The following is a 13,532-nucleotide window of genomic DNA, read 5'->3' as shown; positions in this document are numbered from 1 at the left end:
AAAATAAACCCGGCTGAACATTCTTACTCTCTTCCCAATCCCATTTCTGTCGAGAATAAGATATTATCTCATCCATGTATACATACCCTTTTTTCTACATAATTTAAAAATATATATTTTGTGCACATTGAATTTTTTTTTAAGTATTTTGTACCATAAAAAAATTAGCATAACATGTTTTGGAAAAAAAATAGCGATAAAAATAATTTGTTAAGCATAAAGATTGAATTTGCTGTCAATCACCCCTAATTTAAATTCACATCTCTCGCTTATCGTTGACGAATGGCAGCTTGCGCCTCAATGAGCGGCCACTCTATCTAGTTAGGTGTTACAAAGTTACAATAATGTTCTAAGTTGGTCGCCTTTAACCCTGAATAGACCAGTGTTGTTATCTACCATGGAAGGTATTTCCAAATTTTGAAGATATAAAATAAATTAATAGAGTAGATAACATTGCTGCATATTCAATGTTGAGTGGAGTGTGCTTCAAATCACAACAAACGATATTGGTCATTACTTATATATATGAATCAGGACAGATTTAAGGCTATCATGGATGTGGTCAAATATTTTAAATAAAAATCATCTGATAGATCATGGCCGCCTTGTATCTTTTTAAAATAAAAATGGACACACCAACTTACTTTTTCAACATAGTTTCACTTTAATTATTTGATTTGCAATCCATAAATCGATGTGCAGTCGGCTACCTTTATGCAGTTCCGTTCATTAATTGTGACATGTAATATGTAACGTGTGAATTGATAAATTCTGAAGGGCAGTCTTACTATCTATAAGCAGCCTTCCGTCTTTTTTATTTTAGAAAACACAGATTTTCAATCCGGGAGGGCCGCAGTCTTCGTTATAAACCCATTTGAAAATTGCAGTGATTGACCCATTTGAACTTTTAACAAACATATAAAATATCACGTTGAGGCCCCGCACACAATAATATCTCATAGATGAAATAGTAATGAAGTGTTACGTTAAGGTCCTGCACATAATATCGCTCTACTAAAGTAGTAATACTTTCGGTGGCCATTACCTTACGTGAGCAAATTGCTTTGTAACACGCAAAAGATGAATCAAACTCTGACAAATAACCAATTTTTCCACTCCCTCAATGATCTGGCTTTGAAACTGGCCAAGAAATCATGTGATTGATTGAAACTATGACAAAAAAAAAAAATAATATGATGTTTCTTTGAGATTATTGCTTCTACATATATTTACTAATTCATTTTCTACGAATTTTGCTTCTCTTTATCATCCATATTATAACACCAATTTAAAGGAGTAGTGCAAGCTTCTAGCGATAGATATTAAGAAAATTTTGTTGGGTTTTTCCTCATGTGAGTGTTTCCAGGTAAATTCTTGTGTCTCTTGTTTGGTTGTCTCTTTATGATCTTATTGAAATTTTGTTGAGATCTTTTGTATAATTACTCTATGATGAATGTGAATGAAATAAATATTAAATTAAGAAAACATAAGAACTAATTATCATCTTAGGAGATCCTTGAAAAATCAATCGTATTAGAACTATGGTATAAGAGAAACCTAGCCAAGCCAAGCTTGTTTTGAAGGGAAAAAGAATCCACAGTCACTAATCTCTGTATGAATTCTTCCCTAGAAGTAATCCAATCTACGTTTCTCTTGAAAACCCTATATAAGGGCCCTAAAATCATCGAAATTCTCAGAGTGGCGAAAGGTCTCAGTCCGAATTTTAGAGACGGGAAAAAGGCCTCAGAATCTAGTTGTAGGGTGATGAAAAACTCAAGTTTTCCTTAGAAAGTTTTATCAAGGACTAAACCCCTAGTTTAAAGTTGAATTCCATCTTAGATGAACCAAATGATCATAAATAGGTTGAAGTTTCAATTTGAGATTTACATTGCTAGAAGAAAAGACAATAATCAATTTTTGAGATCTATTTGTGAAACCTTAGAAGAATCAAGCAACCACAAACTGTAGAAAGAAGAACTCTAAAATATCTATGGAAAAAGACTGCAAATTTGTTTGTGCATAGAACATACTAAGTTTATTTTCATTTTGACTATGGAAGGCACTATACAAGAAAAATATTGGACTCATAATCAACATTGATTAATTTAATTTTCTCAAGGGTTTACAAGTGTGGTGACCTTGCTCAAATTTCTATGATTGTTCAAATAGAACAAGTTTCTAGCATTTGTGATAATTGGTATGATGTTAACATATTGTCACATTTGTAATTAGAGATATGTTTGATGGTGAAATCCATAGTTGATTATAAGCATGCACCTTATGGAAATAATGACAAGGACTTGGAGTTTGATTCATGATATTTTCACTTCAAAGATGTATACAAAATCACATTTTGAAGAGCATGTAACCATAAGATGCATATGCATAAACAAAACGGAAATAAACAACAACCATGAGAAGCAAAGATACAACATGTCAATAACAGAGTTCACCTAGTGTGGGATACGTCTCCAGACTTTGCTCAATGTGGGAAGGCCTCTTGCATTAATCTTCAACAAAAATCAAATTACATGCATGTACAAAAGACACGTTATACCTCCACTTCTGGAAATGGCCTAGAAATGCACACCTCTTCTGAAGAAATGGATTACACCATTGAATTCCTGGTGAAAAATCGTGAAAAATGACAATAAATTCAACCCCTTTTTGCTTTGGTCAAAATCTGTACCTTCAGGAATATCAAAAATTCTCTGTCGCTCGTTGACCGGAATATTGCTGCTCAAATGATAAATCCAACCCCACCAATGCACTCCTTGCGAAAAACTGAGTAAAATGAGTATAAAGTCAGTCTAGTTTTGAAACTATCAAAATTTGTCCCTTAGGGAATCATTTAGATTCCTTATGATTCCACAAAGATTCCTCTCAACAAGTTGACTGAAGATTTTCTACTCAAATGAAAAATATGACTACACTACTACATTCCAATTGTGAAAAGCTGAGTAAAATGAGTATAAAGTTGACATACTTTTGACTTTGTTAAAAATCAGCGTCCAAGGAATCTAAAGACTCCGTCCCTGCATTAGAGAATGTTCTTCTTGAACTCTGTGCCAGACATGGTCCTGCCCCCACATTAGGTTCTGCGCTACTCCTTTGTCTGACTTTTATTGGTGCGTGAATGAAAATTAAGGTTTAAATAACTCATGGCGGGTGAATTTTTTAACAAATGGGTTGTTTGGCTTGTTGGTTGGCATCCTATATAAAATACTTAGTAGTTGAGGAGGTCTCGGGGTCAAACCCCATTGGACCCCTATTATGGCATTCGTTTTGTTTTTTTGAGGTTGGCAAAGGGCACTCATTTATGGGGCCGCTGTGTGGGGTGGGTTGATTGCTCAGTGGGGCATGTTGACCACCCAACTGCCGCGGGTTCTACTCGCCCCCCATTTCTATATTTTTAATTTTTTTGTTTTTTTGAATATACCTATTCAAAAATTTCTGCTGAACTTTTGGGGGTCACCAACAAAATTAAGTAGGTGACAACTTCGCCAGTTCCATCTGTCGGAAATCATCACTGCAAATTCCCAATTTGTTGCCTCATTAGTGGCCGCCAAATTTAGCAGCGTCACCATATTCATCCAACCTCCAGTAGGTGACAATTTCGCCAGTTTCGTCTGCTAGAAATCATCATTGCCTCATTACTGGTCGCCAAATTTAGTAGCGTCACCATATTTATCCAACCTCCAAATTTAGTTGTCGCTCTACCAAATTTTGCTAGGGGCTTGGTTTGACTGAAACATTGATTAGCCATAACTTTCACATACGATGTTGGATTGAGGTGTCGTTTGCATCGTTGGAATCTTGTGACAAGATATTCGATATGAACTTGGTTTAATTTCAATCCAAGAACTTTTATTTTTGAGCCTTTCCTCAACCCTCATTGATTTCTAAGCCTCTTTGGAGCCACCTAGATCATTTTATTGAGAAGATATTGTTGCTTTCTCTTGGAAGAATCTTTATTGATATTTTTTCTTCAATTATTGAAAGTTTTTAAATATATGAAAGTTATTCGCATGCTCTCAATTTCAGAGTTTTAACTTGTATTTCTGATGGATTTATTCCACTTATCCTTGTTGTGTTTGAAACATGATTATCTTTATATGGTGCCAAAAGATGTTGGGAAATGAGGAAAACTTTAAGCCTTGTTGGAATTGACAACATTGTTGTTGTTGTTCATTGATTTTCTTTAATGCTTCAACATGACACTTTTCTTGAACAATATTATAGTCATTGCACATGTTGTACATCCACAATTTTGTAGTATAAATTTTTTGGATTATGGCTCAAAGACATAATAAGTCCTGAGCCAAGTGTATGTTCCATACACCTATAGTAAGAGCTTTTGGCATACTGAAATCATATTGGATTGAAGAAATATTTCCCTTTTTCAAAGGAAGAAGTATTGAAGTTGGTGATATCTAACCCTCTAATACCATATATATTTTTGTATGACTAAAAGGTGTTTCCAGATAGCAGTTGTGATTTCAGTTGTTCTAAAAGATATTGTTCCTTCACAATGCTATAAAGGAAGAATGAAAGAGTTTGACTGAGATAACATGAGAGAAAACATACTTATAGAAATATGAGGTATACCTATTTGGGTAGATTTAAAGGATTGTGTTGAATATTGAATAAAGTATGACAAGACTGACAAAAGATTACTGTAGTCCTTTTCAAGAACGTCATGTATTAATTGCTTGAAATAGCCTGAGGGAGTTCTGTTGAGAGGCTCTCTCATTATTGGAATACCTGATAAAAATAGAGTTTTGTAAAACCCTAGAGGACCTAAAATATATGACAGTGGAAAAGTATGAAGAAGATGTCTTGGACATACTGTTAGTATTATTGCTAGATGCTATTTCCTAAGTATAACTACTGCTAGATGACAAATTTCTCCTTCAAGTATCTGAGACATGATCAACTTGAATTTAGTTGCTCTAGAAGGTGAAGGAGTTAAGAAGAGAAATCATAATTCTTGTGCTATGTGCTCTTCTTGGAAGATCTGATAGCCCTAGGGTTTGTAAAACCTAGATTAATCTTGAAGGATAAGGAAGACCTAGGGTTTACGGATAAAACACTAGAGATAGACCTATATTTTCTGCTAAAATAAGAAATCCTAGATCATGCGAGGAAGGAATGAAATCATGTTAATGATGAGGATGAGGTTGATAAATTTACATGATGGATGCAAGAAGGCCAAGATTAATGGGGAGTTGATATTTCCCTATAATCCTCAAAATATAAGTACTTTATATCTTTCATTCTCGATTACTATTGTTGTTGTTATTTAGCTTCTTGTCTTTGTTTATTTTGTAGGGTTGTAATAATTCTACCATGGAATCCTAGTGAGGATTGCAAGTACATATTAAAGGATTCCAAGATGCTAGTGGAAGAACAAATCAAAGCTTGTGACAAGAGGACTCCCCCAGAATCAGTGATTTGTGATATTGTACTAGATAAGATCCAAGCTCAGAGGAAGTAGATAGATCAAGAAGTTTTAATTATACCTGTATTGTGCCAAAGAGAAGCCAATGGTGACATCCAAATGCATCTATAAGATCAAGCGTGCATAAGATGCAACATAAACAAGTACAAAGTAAGATTTGAGACTAGAAGGTTCTCTCAAAAGAGGGAGAGGATCATGAAAAGAGATTTTCTCCAGTTGAAAGATACACTTCGATTAGAATTATTATTGCTTATGTTATGGAATTATATCATATGGATATAGAGGCTATTTTTCTCCATGAAGAATTTGAGGAAGGATTGTACATGGAACCACCTCAAGGCTTTGAGGGCCATGAAGAAGTCTCCTTCTTGGAAATAAAATATTGCACCTAAGATTTGGATTAATGGATCAAGGTTGATCTTATATGATTTTTTTCTAGCGAAAGAATAAGGACTCATGTGTTAGAGGGAGTAGATCTGGCAAAAATATTTGCTTCCACAATAGAGGGTGCAGTCAAGGAGCCTTGTTTTAGCTTCAGAGGGAGTTGACCTATGAATTCAAGGTGATGGAATATCATTGATATTTGTTAGAGTTTAAGCTTTTGTGGTCATTTTTTGGAAAAATAGGATCCGGATTATCCATAGTACTATGTTCATTATGTCGACGTTTCAAACCCCAAAGGGGATCCATCATCAGGAGTGAAAATGAATGAATATATCATTGAGATTGTCATGTTATATAACTAATATGCTATAGTAACTAGAAAGCTGGAATGGCAGAGGGAGCATACAATATTTTCATAGTAGAATGTGTTTAAGAAAGAGCACCCAGTTAGGGTAACCATAAAATAACCATGATGATGGACCTGTTGAGGAAGGCAGCTGGTTTATGGTTGAGCCAAGGCATGTGGCACATGTGTTGAAGTACCAAAATGGTACAATTAGTAATGACACAATCAATTATGGTTTGAGATATGCCTCAAATAGTGAAGTACAACAACAAGGATTCACAGATTCAGATTGGGCAAAGAGTGTAGAAGAAAAAAAGAGTTAATCCGCATATTACTACATTTTTTGCTTCCTAATGATTTCCTAGATGAGCAAGAAGTATACATCTATTGCGCTCAATATTGTAGAATCCGAGGATATTACAACTTATTTGATGAGTTCTAAAGTAGTGTGGCTTCAAAGGCTACTTGCAAGATTGCCTTAATTAGTTAAAGGTGACGACCATTATGAAAAGTCAAACCAAAGGGAGATCTAGTACTAAGACATGGTACAAAAGGAATAAGTATGGCTTTAATATTATTCTTTAGTCAAGCAAATTGCCTACAAAGCCTCTTTTCTAGGATGGAATTTCAATACTTTCAGGACAAGCTTGGAGTGATTGAGCATGTCTTTATTAGAAAGAGGGATTGATGAAATTGTGGCATCTAGGATATTCATTCTCCCTGGGCCAGGATGATTAGGATAAGAGAAAATGGTTTAGGGTGATAGTATAAGGGAAAAACATTCTCCCCATGTTATGTTTGACTAGAATTAGGGAGTGGTCTAGAAAAGGAAAAACATTCTTCCTATGTCAAATATATTGACTATAATTAAGAAGAATGGTACTAGAGGCACATTATCACTGATTTGAGTGGTTTCCTTTTAGCATCAAGCTTAGAACTCTCTAGATAGGCTGATTGAACTGATTTAGCATCAACCACATAGTTACTCACTTTTGTGGCCTTTGTAGATTCAGTTTCTATCAAATATGTTGATAGGAATGATGGTGAACGAAGACTAGTCAATATACCATGTCTTGGATGGACCATAAATATGGTGATTAGTTGAAGCTAATGTTTTATCGCGTGTTACGATTACCGACTAGGATTATAGTGATGATGCACCATAGGTCATAGGTACCGACCAAAATTATGGTAACTAGTTGATGTTATTGATTTATCATGTGTCAGAGTTATTGAGCATGTAATAAAATCATGTTCATGTTGATGATGATTTGTTATAAGCTTTTCTTAGAGAAATTTGTCAACAAAATAAAATCTGGATATTGATTATGAATACTTCCATAGCGAAGAGGGAGTCTTGAATTTTATAGCTATGGTCAGGCTTCATAAATAATGTTTTATCCCTTCTAATAGATGTTATGATAAACTTAAGACATATTCTTCATGTCTATTTGAAAAGGGGGAAAATTATACTTTTGAAAAATCAAATTTTATGTCTTCAAAATGTCGAGTCGACCGACCAGGAAAATCTTGTTAGACAATCCCAAAGGACACATCTATTCAGCCTCATCCATTCACTATAAATAGGTCATTCACCCTCCTCCATTAGGTAGAAATTAAGATCACTTCTAAGGCTCAGTTCAGATCATTTGAGGCACGTTTTAGATCACATCTGAGACACATTTTAGATCACTCTTCTTATGGTTAAATGAAGTTAATTCTTTGTGGAATATCAAGCTCCATGGAAGACCAGGTTCATGAGAAGACCTTATTTCAGAAGCATAAGGCATAATTCCTAAGGAAGAAAGAATAATATGAATTCTTAGGTAGATAATTGGTCCAAATTTTGAGTAGACCAGGATGAGTTATTTGGATAGAAAATTGACTTGTCCAAATGGCAGTACAACTAGGTGTGACCAAGGGTTGTGTATGAAGTTATGTTTTACTTGATGTATCTATGTTGAACTTAATGATTTCTCTAAGAAAAAGTTGTTGGGGTTTTTCACCATGTGGGTTTTCCCAGGGTAAAATCTTATGTCTCTTGTTTGGTTGTCTCTTTATGATTCTATTGGATTTTTTTGAGATATTATGTGTAATCACTTTATGATGAATGTGAATGAAATAAATATTAAATTAATAAATCATAACAAGTAATTATCAGCTTAGAATGTGCTTGAAAAATCAACAGAGGCCTACTTAGGCACCCATGTACAACCTCTCATAAGAAGAGAAAAGGAGAAAAAAATGTAGGAAGGAAACACCCCCCCCGGCAAAAGAGAGTACATAAAAAAATAAAGATAGAAATAGAGAAAAAATGAGGAGCTGAAGGAAGGAGGACTCAAGATGAGCCCACACAGACAACTTCCTTCACTCCAAGAGTTAGCCATAATTGAAGAAACCTTAGTGATGACAAGGAAATTTTGAAGATATTTGCTACATGTTCTTTAGTAGGTACATACTCTAGGATAAGAATGCCATCTTGAGTAATTTGGAAAATTAAGTGTGTATGGATCTCAATATATTTGGTCCTTTGATGTCCCACAAGGTTCTTAGAAATATGTATTGTACTCTTATTATCACACTAGAGAAGAGTATGTGGATCATGTTGAATACCAAAGTCAATAAATAAATGTTGTATCCAAATAAATTCTTGACTTGTAAGAAATGCAACTCGATACTCAACTTTTGTTGTAGATAATGAATGTGCTGACTATTTCTTGCAGAACCAAGTAATAGGAGTAGAACCAAGACAAAAAAAATCAAGAGTTGGAATTTTGATCATCCACTGAGCCAACCAAGTCAGAATATATGAAACCTACAAGCTTAGGAGAACCAATAGTATACCAAATTCCAAAATTGGAAGTGCCCTAAATGTATCTCAGAATATTCTTTGCTACTTTCTAGTGACTCTGATAAGGATCTTGAGAGAATCTAGAAACCCACTCTATTGCAAAAGAAATATCAGCTTGGGTGTGTTTCAAATAGAGTATACTATCATCTAATTGGAGATACAATGTAGGATCCACCCATGGTGAGGTGAAAATGGTGGTAAGAGTAACACCAAAATAAAAAGGAGTAGGTGCAGGCTTACAATTAGTCACACCAAAACACTTAAGTAAATCAAAGGAATATTTTTGCTAGAATATTGAAACCCCTTTCTTTGAGTGTAATTGTATGATCCTTGAAACCAAAATAAAGCAAAAACATATTTGTCTTATCATATCAAGATTGAGTGCAATGATCCTTCTCGAGGTCCTCTGTTATGAAACCAGCTCAAGAAAAGATAGAAAAGAAAGATCAACGCCTTAGAATTCAGCCTCTTCGAGGGGGCAACCTCCTTTACATTACATAAATGAACAATTCTTGGATGATACAAATGAAAAGTCCTCCTTTCTATATATAGGAGTCTAAGGGGTTATAAAATAATCAGAGCCGACATAACAATAATAATGTAAGGGCACAATAATAACAATAGTGGGCTTCTATGGGGTACATTAGTAACAATATGGGCACTACATGGGTACATCAATATAATAAGTGGGTTTTACTAATAACAATAAGGGGTTACACTAGTAGTATACGGGCCTAACATGCCCCTCTCCTTCAAAAAACGTTTTCCTCAACGCTTGAGTAGTTCTTGATGCTTCTGTATAAAATTCTTGTCCTCCCATGTGGAATCTTCAGCGAGTAAGTTCTTCCACTTGATGAGATACTTTGAAATTGATCGATTTCGTAGCTGTCGGGTTCTTGTTTCTGTGACTACTCCAGGTTCCAATATGATTTTTCCTTCCTTTTCAATATCTGGCAATAATGTTTGAATTGGGATCTTTTGCAACTTTTGAATAAGTGGCCATACTTCTTTGTCCTTCTTCCATTGATCCCTTGCTTCGTTTATCCAATCTGGTTGGATAATAGAAATAGCACAAAACAATGCTTCCACATCCTCATCCTTGAAGAGTCTTCCCATTCGGTAAGTTCGCCATTTTTTAAGTGCATGTAGTATTGCCAACATTTCCTTCTCATAAATAGCTTGCTTGAGATGTAGCAGTAAAAATACCCAATCACCTACATCAAAACATTTTTCACTACGATGTTGATCTACCTGTTGTTTCGTTTGATTTTGCACCGAAGTGGCGTTATCCTTTAAAAGTTGGAGAACTTGTTGTTGATGCTTGATGCAATCTTTCACTGCTTGAACCTTTTTCTTCTTGATATGTCCTTCTATCTCTAGAGTTTGAGGAGTGGTAATTTCTTCCAATCCTTTACAAGATATGGTCGGATTCATTTCTTGATGCTCGATGTGATCTTTCACTTCTTGAACATTTTTCTTCTTTATATGTCCTTCTATATTGATAGTTTGAGGAGTGGTAATTTCGAACAATGAATTACAAGATATGGTTGGATTCATTTCTTCTTTCTCGATGTGATCTTTCACTTCTTGCACCTTTTTCTTCTTGATATGTCCTTCTATCTTGAGAGTTTGAGGAGTGGTAATTCTTGCCAATGCTTTACAAGATATGGTCTGATTCATTTCTTCTTTCTCTGGGGTGGGGTCCTGGCGTATATCTTCTTCTTTTGTTGTTTCTTGATCCTTTTCTTCCTCCTCTTCATATTCTATGTAAAATAATTTCTTCTCAGCACACTTATGACCTTTAGTGCATTTGCTATCACAATTGTAACAAAGCCCTTTTTCTCTTTTTTCTTCCAATTGTTGCGGTGTGACCCTTGTAGGTTGTGGAAGGCTAGGAGAAACAACACTTCCATCTTTATAGTTGTGAGGGGTACACTTCCTGGTTTCCATAATTTTGCTTTCCACTATGTCACAGAGCCCTTTTACTCTTTCCAATTGTTGTGATGTTGCTCTAAAGAAGGTGTTGCTCTTTATATCCTCATAATGTGCTATCATTTCCTCCGTGAAAATTGACCACGTAACAAGTGGTTTACAAGAACAAAGCCCTTTGTACCATAAAAATTGATCTGGTTCTAAATATGAAGATGCAATACATACCTTTTGTAACAATTGTACACCATGTAGATCAAAATATTGCTCCATCTGAAGTATCCAGTTTACCGGATCCTTGCCATCAAACTTCCTCATCTTGCTTTTTCTTGATTTTAGGAGCTCGACCTTGAAACAACTGTAACTATGTACTTTCAGATCTTTAAGTTCTGAAATTGTGACCTGTAGTAGCCCTCTACGTCCTCTTTCCAATGCCACCAGTCTGATCCAAATTGGATTCTCCAAGAAAGAGTTATGCACAACCTCCCAAGATGACTTGATTATAGACTAGTTCAGTAGAGCGAACTTGTACGACGTGCCACGAGTCACTGTTTCGACCTTTGGATCTGAAAAACATCCAAAAGAAACTAAAGTCCGTCCTCTTTCTGTACCTTCTTACGAAACTTCAATCTGATCCCCAGAGAGAAAGTTATGATAATTTTCCCCAGGTCACCTGTTTTGAATGTAATTCAGGAGTCTGCAAAAAGACCAACTTCCTCAGATCATATCTCTGCAAATATCGCGCGAAAAGCTCTAAAATTTGGACCCAAGGTTCAGCGTGATTTCTTCTCAAATGGGTTTTTTTTGTGACTTCTGAAACATCACAGAAAAACGTTATAGCGAAAATGCCAAGATGATTTGTTTGGAGCAGCGAAACCCTAGAATCCAAAGCTCTGATACCAAATGTTATGAAACCAGCTCAAGAAAAGATAGAAAAGAAAGATCAACGCCTTAGAATTCAGCCTCTTCGAGGGGGCAACCTCCTTTACATTACATAAATGAACAATTCTTGGATGATACAAATGAAAAGTCCTCCTTTCTATATATACGAGTCTAAGGGGTTATAACATAATCAGAGCCGACATAACAATAATAATGTAAGGGCACAATAATAACAATAGTGGGCTTCTATGGGGTACATTAGTAACAATATGGGCACTACATGGGTACATCAATATAATAAGTGGGTTTTACTAATAACAATAAGGGGTTACACTAGTAGTATAGGGGCCTAACATCCTCAAACCATAAATAAATTTCCACATAATTTCACAACATATTTGAGTGAAGACATCATATCTAACAAGACAATATATTTGACAACAAAATAATAGAAAACCATAGTAGAAATTCATTTATAAATAAGTTAACCAAATAACAAGAATAATACTTGGTTATGGTGGCTTGGTTGTTGTGCTCCTTCTGGGATGACTAGACTGAATATGCCAGCCTACCAACAAGGAAAGCCTATCAAAACTCATAGCCCAAGCACCTCTAGAGGTTCCTTAGCCCTTTGAGCCAAAGTCCAAACCAATATTGAATATGTCAATACTAATTGGATTTGTTGTTTCCTTAAAATTAGAACCTAAGTTTTGAAATGATATCAAATATAATGCCTTTTACCCCTAGCTATAGAACTTGAGAGTTAGAGTGGAATAGTATAGTCCTCATAGAGAAGCTCCAAAACTGAAGGAATTATGGTACCAAGTGCTAGATTGGATCTTATTACATACCATAACACAATAAGGAGGTGATGTAATTTCGTAGGAATCTCCACAATGCATATATATTCAATTGGACATCTAGTTGATTGATGTGACTTACCAGGCATCATTATTTGATCTATGTTATGTACATAGATAGGTTTGACCAACATTCTCATTGTGATTAAACATAGCTTGAAAGGGTGGGGGGGAGCGCATCAAGTGGTTTTAGTTGTTGCATTAGTTGAATGGAAATTTGATCCTTATATGTTATTTCCACCTTATTGGCATTTTTTATTAAAGAAATAGCTTGGGGAAACAATAGCTTTATTTAGAACAAGTGTTGTAATAGACATATGTAATAGTGAAGCACCTCTACTCTACCTTTCTTGCACCTTACCTTTGAATTTTAGTAATTAGCAAGGAGTTGGTCATCAACGAAACATAAGGGCACATAATAGAAATAATGGGAAATTAGGGAAAAAACTATTAACTTTTGGGGAAAATGGTCTTGTGAGGAACCAATGCCATAAAAGCATTATCTGGTGCAAGCTTCAAATTTTGAGTAAATTTGTGAATGTAACAACTGCATAGGAAATGCAAATTTTATGTAATATAATTTTCATTTTCTTTCTTGTTTTAAAAAACCAAATGTAAATGTACATGTATATCTTATTTTTCCTACTTTTTATACCATTTATTTGTTTTATTTTCCTGTTTCATTTCACAAAAAAAAAATTACAACACATAATTACATCCCTAATGATTTTTTTTGGGTAGGGATGTTACAAGAAAAACTTAGATCCAAAAAAATAACTATCATGCCATTTAACTAGTAAAGGAAGGGTGCCCTTACTA

This window comes from Pinus tabuliformis, chromosome 6 (genome assembly GCF_031772625.1).
Source record: "Pinus tabuliformis cultivar Carrire ecotype Pingquan chromosome 6, CPIR1, whole genome shotgun sequence".
Classification (NCBI taxonomy): Eukaryota; Viridiplantae; Streptophyta; class Pinopsida; order Pinales; family Pinaceae; genus Pinus; species Pinus tabuliformis.
Note: the sequence above shows the minus strand (reverse complement) of the source record.